The 13,143-nt window shown below is 43.2% G+C and overlaps 1 pseudogene; it reads left to right on the top strand.

Moving 5' to 3' along the window:
- Positions 1–5,750: 5,750 nt before the first annotated feature.
- Positions 5,751–12,432, top strand: LOC135098108 (juvenile hormone esterase-like; annotated as a pseudogene).
- The last annotated feature ends 711 nt before the right edge of the window (positions 12,433–13,143 follow it).

The raw sequence follows: 13,143 nt of genomic DNA, 5'->3' as shown, positions 1-13,143 counted from the left end.
GGCTCCTCCGATTACAGTCTCATATCTGTATGTTGTCCTATCGCTCCAATCCTTCCTCAGGATCCCCCTAAGCGAAGGTGCCTCTGGCGTTTTGCCTCTGCTAGTTGGGGAGGTATTTTGCTGATTTTCCTTGGAATGACTACTGCTTCCGTGTCAGAGACCCGTCTTTGTGTGCTGAGCATGATAGTGTCTGGCATGGAGGCGTACATTCCTCACTCTTTTTCTTGTCCGAAACCTTCTAAACCTTGGTTTAACACAGCTTGTTCTCGTGCTATACATGATAGAGAGGTGACCCACAAAAGGTACTTAAACCTTCCATCACTAGAATCTCATGCACTTTATATTTCTGCCCGGAACCATGCCAAGTCTGTTTTCCAACTAGCCAAGAACTGCTTCATTAACAGAACGTGTCAAAACCTTTCAAGATCTAACTCCCCTCATGACTTCTGGCATCTAGAAAAAATATCTCCAATAACTTTGCTTCTTCTTCTTTCCCTCCTCTATTTCAACCAGATGGCACCACTGCTATCACATCTATTTCTAAACCTGAACTCTTCGCTCACACCTTTGTTAAAAACTCTACCTTGGACGATTCTGGACATGTTGCTCCCTCTCCTCCATCCTATGACTACTTCATGCCACCTATTAAAATTCTTCGCAATGATGTTTTCCATGCCCTCGCTGGCCTAAACCCTCGGAAGGCTTGTGGACCTGATGGGGTCCCTCCTATTGTTCTCCAAAACTGTGCCTCCGTGCTTGCACCTTGCCTAGTCAAACTCTTTCAACTCTGTCTGTCAACATCTACCTTTCCTTCTTGCTGGAAGTTTGCCTACATTCAACCTGTTCCTAAAAAGGGTGACCGTTCTAATCCCTCAAACTACCGTCCTATTGCTTTAATTTCCTGCTTATCTAAAGTTTTTGAATCTATCCTGAACAGGAAGATTCTTAAGCATCTAACACTTCACAACCTTCTATCTGATCGCCAGTATGGGTTCCGTCAAGGCCGCTCTACTGGTGATCTTCTGGCTTTCCTTACTGAGTCTTGATCATCCTCTTTTAGAGATTTTGGTGAAACTTTTGCTGTTGCCTTGGACATATCAAAAGCTTTTGACAGAGTCTGGCACAAAGTTTTGATTTCCAAACTACCCTCCTGCGGCTTCTATCCTTCTCTCTGTAACTTCATCTCAAGTTTCCTTTCGGCTTACCGGATTTTTGGTGACCAGTCTATCTCTGCCAGCTGCTTCCGGTGTTTTATTCTTCCACTGCTGGAGTATTGTGCTCCTGTGTGGTCTTCCGCAGCTGTGTCCCACCTCCGTCTCATTGACAGAGTTGTCTCCTCCGCTAGGTTCCTCTGTGGTGGCGAAGCAGCTTGGGATCTTGGTCACCGACGCAATGTCAGCAGTGTCTGCATGCTATATAAGATCCATGCCAACCAGCTTCACCCGCTGAATGCCTCCATCCCAAATGCATTTGTGCCCACCAGAAACACTCGACTTGCGTCAAATTCACATGCGCGCTGCTTACAGCAGGTTAGGTGTCACACCAGTCAGTTTCAGCGAAGCTTTGTTCCTTGTGCTGTAAGACTTTGGAACATGCTTGACGAGGGCACATGCACTGCGAGTGATGTGCAAAAATTCAAGTCTGCTTCGAACAAAATCTTGAAGAGTCTAGTCAATTAAACTCTGGTTGCTTTTGCAGCTATACCGGTGATAAATTATGTAACTATACCTGTGATTTTATACCATCAAGTTTTAAGTAGTTATACTACATTTACTCGTGTTGTCTGACATATATTAAATAAGTCAGAATTGTTGATTTTTTTTTGTTGAATTTTTTTGTGAGTTTTAATAATTCTCAGTTCGTTGAGGCGTTCTTTATAATTGTTTAACCTATTTTCTCCTCCTGCTCTGATTTCATCCTACTATTGTGCTAATTGCTTTTCCTTTCTTCTTTCTACGGTCAAGGTGGGTGGGGGTTGTCATCTGGCAACTTATAGCGCTTGCGCTCGTCCCACTCTGCCTTCTCCGTTATGTTTAATAATAATAATAATAATAATTCTGACCATTCTATTGCTGTTGTGGTAGACGGTCACTGCTCTTCTCCTAAATCTATTAACAGTGGTGTTCCTCAGGGTTCTGTCCTGTCACCCACTCTCTTATTATTCATTAATAATCTTCTAAACCAAACTTCTTGTCCTATCCACTCTTATGCTGATGATACCACCCTGCACTTTTCCACATCTTTTCATAGACGTCCAACCCTTCAGGAGGTAAACATTTCATGCAGGGAAGCCACAGAACGCTTGACTTCTGATCTTTCTAAAATTTCTGATTGGGGCAGAGCAAACTTGGTATTGTTCAATGCTTCAAAAATGCCTCATCCATCTATCAACTCGACACAACCTTCCAGACAACTATCCCCTCTTCTTCAATGACACTCAACTGTCTGTTCCCCTCTTCTATAATCTGAACTGGAAACTTCACATCTCATCTCTAGCTAAAACAGCTTCTATGAAGTTAGGTGTTCTGAGCTGCTAACTCTGTACAAGGGCCTTACCTGTCCATGTATGGAGTACGCTTCACATGTCTGGGGAGGTTCCACTCATACTGCCCTTCTAGACAAGGTGGAATCAAAAGCTTTTCGTCTCATCAATTTCTCTCCTGTAACGGACTGATTTCAGCTTCTCTCTCACCGCTGCAATGTTGCATCTCTAGCTGTCTTCTACCGCTATTTTCATGCTAACTGCTCTTCTGATCTTGCTAACTGCATGCCTCCCCTCCTCCTGCGGCCTCGCTGCACAAGACTTTCTTCTTTCCCTCACCCCTATTCTGTCCACCTGTCTAACACAAGAGTTAACCAGTATTCTCAATCATTCATCATGGTAAACTCTGGAACTCCCTGCCCTCTTCTGTATTTCCACCTTCCTATGACTTGAATTCCTTAGAGAGGGAGGTTTCAAGACACTTATTGATCAATTTTTGACTACTGCTTTGACCCTTTTATGGGACTGACATTTCAGTGGGCATTTTTTTTTATTGCATTTTTGTTTTCCTTGGCCAGTGTCCTTCCTACATAAAAAAAATAAATAAATAAATAAATAAATAGATAGATAAGTAAAAGAGGCCTGTATGAATAGAAGACTGAACCTTGTGGAAAAGACTAATGAAGTCCAGTGAACATATGAACATGAAAAAAAAGTTCCTCCGAGACAGTGACATTGAATACTTTCAGATTGTGTTGTATAATGTAAAGTAATGTGAAGTGGACACTGTGTGTCTCTACCATAGTTACCCACAATTGTATCTGTCGTCTGGCCAGACTTGAATTTCATATCACGGATAAACAACGCCTCAAAATGCATATGTGCATAGAACCATACAACATTTCCCACATAGAATAACCTGCACCTTCACCTCTGACAATATCTGCACAAACTCGTGTTACACCATATATATATATATATATATATATATATATATATATATATATATATATATATATATATATATATATATATATATATATATATATATATATATATATATGTATGTGTGTGTGTGTGTGTGTGTGTGTGTGTGTGTGTGTAGGTAAGAGGTGGGGAGGCATACGTGTAGAGCTCGCACTATCACGTCACCGCACGTCAAACAACATGGAACTTTCCTTGGTCCATCTATTCTCATCCTTCTCACCAGACGCCAGTTAGGCTATAAGCCTGTCAGCTCGATGACATCCGGACAATACTCCTCCATCCGTCTGGGTCTTCATATTCTCTGTCCTCCATCACCTCGACCATTGTCGAGGTGATACTAAGGTCTACTAAGGCTCTCTTCAATACCTTGCTTCCATCTCTTCCTTGGTCTCCCTCGTGGTCGCCTGCCTCTTGGTATCCACTCCATATATTTCTTAGCATGCCGATCTTCTTCCATTCTCTTAACATGTCCAGACCATCTCAGTCTTGCTCTATCAGCATCCTCCAGTAGCGGCGTCACTCCCAACTCTTCTCTTATTTGAACATTTCTCATCTTGTCCCTTCTTGTAACACCCCTGATTATTGAGCACTCGCATTTCGGCTGCCTGAATCTTCGATTCTAATTTTGTAGTTAAAGTCCACCACCATTCAGCACCATATAACAGGATTGGTATAACAAGTGTATTGTAAACTATTAATTTGCATTTTGTAGGAACATGTTTATCTTTTAGTATTGGATACATCTATTGCCATGGATAAATATAACCAGCATTGCCTACATCATACTATTTATTTTTTCATAGTTACTCTCTTTATCTCTAATGCATTTCAGCACGCATTATTCTAAGCTATAAACAGAGTTTCTCTTGTCTTATTTATGTAATTAAAGAACTATAACTAAGAATATAATGAATTGCCCTACGCTGGAACAACGGTACCGGGGAGGAAGGTCGATTCACGCAGCGAGAGGAGAACCAATACGAGAGGAATTCACAAACTCCTGGTAGAAAGTCAAGGGCACAACATGTGAGTGAAGGTTAATGGAAGGTCACTTGACTTTTGTGTGCTTAGTTTTCGATAAAAATACTCATTTCATCTCAGTGTAGGAAGTCAGACTGTGGGAGAGTGAAGGACCCAGAGAAGGAGGGAGAGGGACAGGGTAGGTTACTCGATTTTTACGCTCAGATTTTCACCAAATATACTTGCGTCAAGCTAGGGATGTCCTCCTGTTTGTCAACCGTAGTCTCAATACGAGCGCCCGGCAACTGAGTGAGCTGTGTTGCCTAAGCACGTCTAGTGCCTGTCAGGAATACTAAGGCAGGATAGGAACCATGCAGTGGTGAGGCTCAGATGTGCTGATGCATTAAACCATCTCACACCAAAGTAAGAGCAAGAATGGAAGTAATTGGATTATATATTGTTATTATTATTATTATTATTATTATTATTATTATTATTATTATTATTATTATTATTATTATCATTATCATTATCATTATCATTATTATTATTATCACCATTATTACCATCATCACCAATATTATTTGTTATAGCTATACTGTCATCAACACACACACACACACACACACACACACACACACACACACACACACACACACACACATACACACATATGATCATCATCAGTATCACCACTCGTCATTAAATATTAAATATTTCCTTGAAGTTCATACGGTTTTCGTGTCAGCACTCTGTCTCTTTGTGCAGGACGCCTTGCTGAGGTGATTACCTGACACGAAAGGACTGAGTCCACAAACTTTCTCCAATCGTTAAGTTTGTAAGCCTTGATTCAACTCAGGTTGCGGAAGGATGGCTAAAAGACTGTGTGTGTGTGTGTGTGTGTGTGTGTGTGTGTGTGTGTGTGTGTGTGTGTGTGTGTGTGTGTGTGTGTGTCGCGCTCATAACCGCATTCCCAGTACTCGTACACAACTGTAGTACACAATTTCACGGGCCCTGTGGGAACTGACAACTCTCGTTCATCATGTTCCTTTAAATCTACTCGAGTGATCAAGCTCTCATATAAAAGGAGCGTCACGGAGCATGTGCGTCAGTCTGTCACCCGGCCCGCGCACTAAACAACCCGACTCTCAGCACTGAGGGAGCATTGTAAGTTCTGCAACGCAGTGCAGATAATCTTATATTTCTTTTGTTAAGGAACGAAGCATTTGTGCGCGCTTATCTGTGTGTGTGTGTGTGTGTGTGTGTGTGTGTGTGTGTGTGTGTGTGTGTGTGTGGGCTGATGTACAAATATGAGTTTACTTTTGTGGCTGGTATGAAATTACCATGTGTGTTTTGTCAAAAAAACGCGTTAGTGAGACAATGCAGCTCCTACAGTTATCTGTATGAAGACTAAGACATGGCACGTGACATTCCTGGGGAACCCCTGTGTTGATGACAATCAAGCTGGACTTAACAAGATCTAACTTAGTGTTCTGTGGTCTCGGAGTTAAGAAGCTGAACATCCCCCTATGGACGGGAAACTTAGCGTAGCATCGTGTGGCTTCACTTCTATTTTACTCGTTGAAAAGACTGCTTTGTGTATTTCCTATGATGTTCAGTTGCCGCTTTGCTTCCTTTATGCACCCATCTTTGGCGTCACAGTGCTGCCCAGTGTGAGGAAACATTTTGTTTTGAAAAAAATCACAACAGAAAATATACAGACAAAATAAAAAGCCACTAATACTGATTTTAGTTGTTCCTATACTCTTCCTCTCGCTTGTATCTCACAGCAGCAGAATAGAGAGGGATGGCGCGTGGTGCGGCTCTGGTGGCGACGCTGGTGGTGGTGGTGGTGGTGGTGGTGGCGACTGCTGCTGATGTGCCATTCGTTGATACCAGGGATGGCCGCGTCTCAGGCATTGTGGAGGAATCGGTGAAGGGCCGAGACTTTTCGTCATTCTACGGCATTCCCTACGCTCGGCCACCACTGGGGAGGCTGCGATTCAAGGTAGGCCGGCAGACGGTGAAAATTTGCGGAGTAATGAAAGCACTTGACTTCATCAGAGTGAGACTGTAAAATGAGGGTGGGAAAATACTGGAAGGTAGTGTGTCCTTTCTTCCAGGATCCCGAACCCTTCCCAGACTGGGGGGCCATGGGGGAAGCCTCCATTCCCGCCCCGCCGTGCATCCAGTATTTCTCCGCAGCAGAGAAAGTCGGAATAAAGGAAGTGCTGGGTGAGGAGGATTGTCTGTACCTCAACGTGTTTGTGCCCAAGGTGAGGCGGAGAACCCCGGAGAGACTGCTTTAATCTGTGACATGTTAGCCTAAGAGCATAAGGGAAGCTGGGAGAAGAAAGTAGGCCTACACGTACTAGGTGACAGTCCTTGTCTAAAACTTGTGTCCACCTGCCTTCCCGATCAGTAAATTTAACTAATCCTTTTTTAAAGCACCCAGGTGACTCGGTACTAGTAGGCTGATTACTGCATATATTCCAGTCATCTACCACTCTATCTGAGAACCAATTTCTTCCCTTTTTTTTTATTTATTAGTTGTAGTCCTATCCTGATTACTAACACTAAGGATTTTGTTTAAATTGTTCTTGTTATACCTCTTAATCTAAGCTTTTCTAACGAATGTAAAATTTAAAACTTTAATCTTTTGTAAGGAATATTTTACATCCCCTTTTAGTCATCTCTCTCTCTCTCTCTCTCTCTCTCTCTCTCTCTCTCTCTCTCTCTCTCTCTCTCTCTCTCTCTCTCTCTCTCTCTCTCTCTCTCTCTCTGTGTGTGTGTGTGTGTGTGTGTGTGTGTGTGTGTAATAGTACCAATCTTATCACAGATTAATGGAGACGCTAGCTTCCCGGTGATGGTTTGGCTTCACGGAGGAAGGTTCACCCATGGCAGTGCCCAGGAGTACCCTCCTCACGTCCTCCTGGACCACGACATCGTGCTGGTGGTGGTGCAGTATCGGCTGGGTGTCCTGGGTGGGTGGTGTGTGGCGAGCTGGTGACTTCTCTCACACGCGGCGCGGCCTGCGTACTGCTCTTCTCACTGCTTCTCTCTCACTGTACAGGCTTCCTGTCTACCGAGGACTTGGCGATGCCTGCGAACTTGGGCCTCAAGGACCAGACCCTGGCGCTCCGGTGGGTGAAGACCAACATTCACCTCTTTGGCGGAGACAACATGCGGGTCACCATCTTCGGTGAGAGTGCCGGCAGCGCCGCCGCCCACCTCCTCATGTTCGTCCCGGAAGTTCAAGGTAGGACTCCTTTTGGACTTCACATTCGTTCTCATCACCTTTGTTTATACACACACACACACAATATATATATATATATATATATATATATATATATATATATATATATATATATATATATATATATATATATATATATATATATATATATATATATATATATATATATAATTTCAACCTTGTATATCCATTTGTTCACATATTTGTATGTAATGAGACAAGTTGTATTGTTTTGACAGATCTTTTCTCCCGTGCTATCATGCAGTCTGGAACAGCACTGACGTCCTTGACTATCAACAATAATCCTCGCAAGGAGGCAATTGAAGTGGGTGGCAGCCTTGGGTGTCCCACAGACCAGGGCAGCAACACGCTCCTTCTGTGCCTGCAGGGGCTGGATGCAAAGGCTCTCTTTCCTCGTTACGAAAGCTCCAGAGTGAGTGGCACTCACTGTGCCAGGTGTCAGGACTACTTGCTCATTTAACTTGAACATTCAATTGTGGATATATTCAAATTACAGTTCTGAGGCCATTTAATTTGTACAGAGATGGGGCGTGCTGCCGCTCACCTTCACGCCCTGAGTGGACGGCCGTTTCCTGCCGCGTCACCCTGCCCAGCTGATAAGTGAGGGATGCAACACCCAGGTGGACATCATATCAGGCATTACCAAAGACGACGGGGCTCTTTTCGCCTTGCGTAATTATCACCCAACTTACGTGGTTAAAAATCATGCTTCACTAACTAAAATGTCTGAGGAAATAATTACCTTCAAAATCTATTGTTTTGAAGATTTTTTTTTTTCCAGCTGCATTGGCAAAGAAACAGTTACTGGAGGAGCTACAGTACAATTTTAGCATGGCCGGGCCTGCGTCCCTTCAGCTTGAGGGCAGGAGCGAGGACCCGGAGGCTGTAGCCCGCCAGCTGTACCTCCACTACTTGGGCACCACGCACGTCACCGAGGCGCACGCTGACGACTTCATGAGGGTGAGCACCAACACTGGAGCCTAAGCCTGTTTTTTGCTGCACATGTTCCGTAAACTTTGGATGTATTTGCAATGTGAAAATTACTTGTTTACATATACGACATAAGGATGAGAAGACACGGCTCTACGTGAGGGGATGTTACACCTTAACACTTGAGACAAGAGGATGCCGGCAGTGTTTTCACTGTTCATTCTTAAATTTGCGCCTATGTTACATCTTAAACATACAGAACTGCCAGCTGGTGTTCTGTACGGTGAACTTTTCCGTGATCATTCTGCTGTGAAAAAGCCTTGTAACCGTAATTGTTAGTGATTAGTGATGAATTATGAGGGAGCTTTAAAAACTAGATTCACGTATGAAGATGATAGGTGGAGATGAACAAGCATGTTGCATTCAGGGACTGTCACGTGTTGACCTGATGTATTCTTGCCGTTTCCCTTATTATCTCATGTTCGTAGTAGTAGTAGTAGTAGTAGTAGTAGTAGTAGTATAGTAGTTGGTTGGTGTGAACATTCTAATTCTTTTAGTTATCAAAATAATAATAATATATTATTTAAAAAAAATGATGAAGACATAATAATAAGTTATTATTATTGAAAATAACAAAAATAACTCTTAGTTATTATTCTTACTAGTCTTATTATATATAATTTTGACAGATGTTCACTGACCACTACTTCGCCGTGCCTCATGACCGCATCTCCGCCCACCACGCAGGGAAGATTTACCGCTACGAGCTGCAGCACTACGCCCAGCTCTCCTTCGGCCAACTGATCTGCCCTTCCTGCGACAACAAGTGTAAGCAATGCCTGGCCCACAACCTGCCCGAGGCACCGCGGCGTCAACACTGACACGAGGCGGTCAGTTCAGTGACGAATGTTTAGGCAGATGTTTTAAGAACACTGGCAAAGTAACTGGGGACTGGCACCTTTAGTGGGCTTTTTTCTGCCCTTTTATTGCCCTTGCTTGGAGCCACTCTTACATAACAGATCCTGATAATTGACCCAAAGAATTTTGCTTGTAACATCATATCCCCTATGTCACTTCAAGGCAATGAATAACTTAGAGATTTTATAGACATCAAGGGTGGTTCTCGACTTAAATACTCATAAAAACAGAAGGTGCTTGGCATAGCCACTACCACTCCTGATGTTATCACCAGCGCTGTCGCCACCACCGCTATACGTAGCAACTATCACCAGCCTTCTTACCATCACCACTACCACTACCAATAACTCTTATCCTATACTATTAATATCCTGCATCACGACAAATTCCAGTCATTATTGCCATCACCACCATCTCATCGCTGCCATCATTTTTATTAGTAATAGCACTGCACCCCTTTTCATCATTACTTAACCTTTTAATTTATTTATACATAATTTGTGGTATGAGATATAATCTTGTTGAAAAACTAAAACACAGCTGTGTCCGAGTCACTGTGAAGTGTGCCATGAGTCACTGTGAAGTGTGCCATGAGTCACTGTGAAGTGTGCCATGAGTCACTGTGAAGTGTGCCATGAGTCACTGTGAAGTGTGCCATGAGTCACTGTGATGTGTGCCATGAGTCACTGTGAAGTGTGCCATGAGTCACTGTGATGTGTGCCATGAGTCACTGTGATGTGTGCCATGAGTCACTGTGATGTGTGCCATGAGTCACTGTGATGTGTGCCATGAGTCACTGTGATGTGTGCCATGAGTCACTGTGATGTGTGCCATGAGTCACTGTGATGTGTGCCATGAGTCACTGTGATGTGTGCCATGAGTCACTGTGATGTGTGCCATGAGTCACTGTGATGTGTGCCATGAGTCACTACGGAGCTTTAAAAGAGGAGTGGCCAAATTTGAGGCTGAGGATAATGAAAGGAGGTAGGCAGTATGTTTCATGTGGGGAGTGCCACGTGTAGGCCTGACAGCTTCTTGCAGCTTCCCTTACTTTCTTATGTTGTTTTGTTCTGACATGAGTGAATCACATCTTCCTTTTCTTATCTTTTCCGTTCGGCGTTTCCCTCGAGTGAGTGGTTGGCGCGATGTACGAGCCTTGTCCTGTTGTTTCTGTCCCTTGAATCTTCCTCTGTGACTGCTATTGTTTGCAGTTCTAAAGCAATTCCTCCGCTCCATCTCCTTCTCTATCTTCCTCCCAGTTTTCTTCCCTTAACTGGTTTTCTCCAGGAATTTTTAATCGGTTTCTGATCGTCAATTCTGACAGGGGTGAGTCACGTAGACGATCTGTACTACTTGTTCCGCGGCGGCCCTCTCTTGTCGCCACGAACAGCACCCCCACAGCGCCCCAAGGACTTAAAGCTGCCCGACGACCTCACCCTCAGGGACATCATCACGACTCTGTGGACCAACTTTGCTGCCACAGGGTGAGATGGAGGGCAGAGGTCCTGATTTCAGAAGTCTTTATGGAGGACTCTGAGAGCTTTGGAGTGGGCAAGATGATTAAGTATTGCTTATCAGTGCACTAACTTTACTGAGATGGAAGGCGGGACCCTTTTGTGGAGGAGACTGATAGTTTTAGAGGATAAGATGATAAAAGTAAGGCTTATCATTGTACCATTGCTGCATTAGAGGCTCTTCAGGAAGTGCTGATGTCAGGTAAGACTTATCAATGCTTCCATCAATTCACTGTGACACGGTGACACCAACAACAATGATAGTTTGCCCGTGTACTACATATCACTGCAAAAATTACCTCTTTACTGCATAGATTAGACAAGTGAGTTGGAGTTGGTGGTGGTAGGCAGTGGTGAGAGAACAGAATTAAGCAGGGGATCTTTATTTCTACAATGTTTTGATGGTGTTGAAAAGTTAGAGAAAAAGATCTGCTTTATCCTGCTATTTCTCACCACCACACTCCAATAATTACTTTTTGTATTACTCATCATTGCAGCAATAGTTTATTTTTGTATCACTCATCATTGCAATAATAATAAATCTTTGTATTACAGTAGACTGTCTTTTATTACTCATCATTATAATTAAAATTTTTCGTTATTTCCCACCAGGAACCCAACCCCTGATAGCTCTCTGGGCTTCACGTGGGAAGCCAGCACACCAGAGAACCTGCAGTACCTCTCCCTCACGCCCTCGCCCTTCACGAAGCCAGACGACCGCAAGGAGGTGAGGAATGCTGCTTACTTAATTATTTACTATGGAAAATGTATTAGGCACTGATATATTTCTATTCGTGTACTTATAAGCGTGTAAGGCGAACGCTTAGGACTTGTGTTGATGAGGGGGTGAGGGGGTAACAGACCTTAGGGCTACAAAAAAAAAAAAAAAAGGTAGAAAAAAAAAAGGCCCACTGAAGGTGCCAGTTCAGGAAGAAGAGAGCAAGAAGAGTTATTCATAACTAGAAACCTTATGTATTAGATAATTACATGGTCCATTTTCTATTTAAATTTTGACGTGGCAGAATTATTTACATAAAACTACATTTTTTTTTCTTTTTTTATTTATGAGTGTCGCTATTTGTGTTTTATAAATGTCACGCTCCGAGTATCTAGAGCGCATCCTTTGTCAAGCACTATCCATTTCACCCCCTCAGTAAGTGGTTCATGCAGGTTCTTTCTTTTCACAGACACGTAAGTTCCACAACTCTCTTCCCATCCAGGAAAATCTGATGCTTCACCCGCACCTGGTGAAGGTGCCTCAGGGCGCCACGCGCAGTTCACGTTATGAATTGTGATTTACCAACTCCTGACTAAATGCGAACAGTAACAAGCACCGCTTCCTAACAACATAACTTAGATATAACCACTTTTTTATATATATATATATATATATATATATATATATATATATATATATATATATATATATATATATATATATATATATATATAAGATAGGCCCTAACTCAGGGCAAACAAACGAAAAAAAACGTCCACTGAGGTGCCAGTCCGTAAAGAAGAAAAAAAATAAAAAATTAAGGATAACGGTCTTGAAACCGAATACTTTCATTATTACCACGCTTAGAGAAATGCTTAGGTGTTATGATGGAGTGATTATGAAGTGTTTTGAGGAGTTGTATGGCTTATGAGTTGTGATGTGGTGCAATTGTGAGGAGCTAAGGAGGTAAACACCATCTGATTACTAAGAAAGTCGAGGGTGTAAAGCGCTGCTGCGTCTGATTTACTCCTATAAAAATGGGTTGATTTGGTGTGAGGAGTCACTTCGAAGCAAGCAGAGGTGGCGGCAGTGGTGGGCGCGGAAGTGAAATATAGAAACAGTTTTTGAAGAGGCTGGTGACATTTCATGAGGTACCGGCGTGCTCGGAACTAAGGGTACACGTGGAAAAGTGCCACGCAAACCTCGCGCGAACACACCCAGGACGTGTCCTGCCGCGGCGTGCATAAAACATCAAAGCGCTCTTTGCTCAGTGGTCACCTTTACCTGACCTAGCGTCGCCTCATAGCTGGGCGGGGGCGAGGGCGGGGGCGGAGGGAATCCAGCCCTCTTCCCT

This window comes from Scylla paramamosain, unplaced genomic scaffold, assembly GCF_035594125.1.
Source record: "Scylla paramamosain isolate STU-SP2022 unplaced genomic scaffold, ASM3559412v1 Contig45, whole genome shotgun sequence".
NCBI lineage: Eukaryota > Metazoa > Arthropoda > Malacostraca > Decapoda > Portunidae > Scylla > Scylla paramamosain.
This window is presented reverse-complemented; position numbering and strand designations above follow the sequence as displayed.